Genomic DNA, 636 nt, shown 5'->3' on the forward strand with positions numbered 1-636 from the left:
AATGATCTCTAAATTCTCAGACCTCCGATAAGTGAGCATGTACTCCTTTGTTCTCTTCAAGTAACGCATAACACGTTTTACTGCCTTCTAATGATGCATTCCAGGATTACTCAAATATCTGCCCAAAACTCCCACAACAAATGCTATGTCGGGACGTGTGCAAACTCAAGCGTACATTAGACTTCTTACTGCAGATGCATAAGGAATCTTTTGCATCTCGTATCTTTCAAGGTCATTGTTGGGGCACTGTTCGAGACTAAACGTGTCTCCCTTAACTATAGGGGTATCCCCTAGTTTACTGTCTTTAATGTCAAATCTATCTAGGACTTTATCTAATAGTTTTCTTGTGATAACTGTAGGATACCTTGAGAGTGATCTCTCAGTATCCAAATACCTAATACAAAAGAAGCTTCCCCAAGATCTTTCATCTCGAAATTCTACATTAGAAATCTCTTGGTCTCATGCAATAATCTCACATCATTACTAGCATGCATTATATCATCGTCATATAATGCCAAAAAGATAAATTTACTCCCAATGAACTTATGATATATACAATCTTCAACTTTATTTGCCTCAAAACCATACGAGGTAATAACTTGATGAAATTTGTGATTCCATTAGCGAGAAGCTTGT

Source organism: Lupinus angustifolius, chromosome LG20, assembly GCF_001865875.1.
Source record: "Lupinus angustifolius cultivar Tanjil chromosome LG20, LupAngTanjil_v1.0, whole genome shotgun sequence".
In the NCBI taxonomy this organism is placed as follows: domain Eukaryota; kingdom Viridiplantae; phylum Streptophyta; class Magnoliopsida; order Fabales; family Fabaceae; genus Lupinus; species Lupinus angustifolius.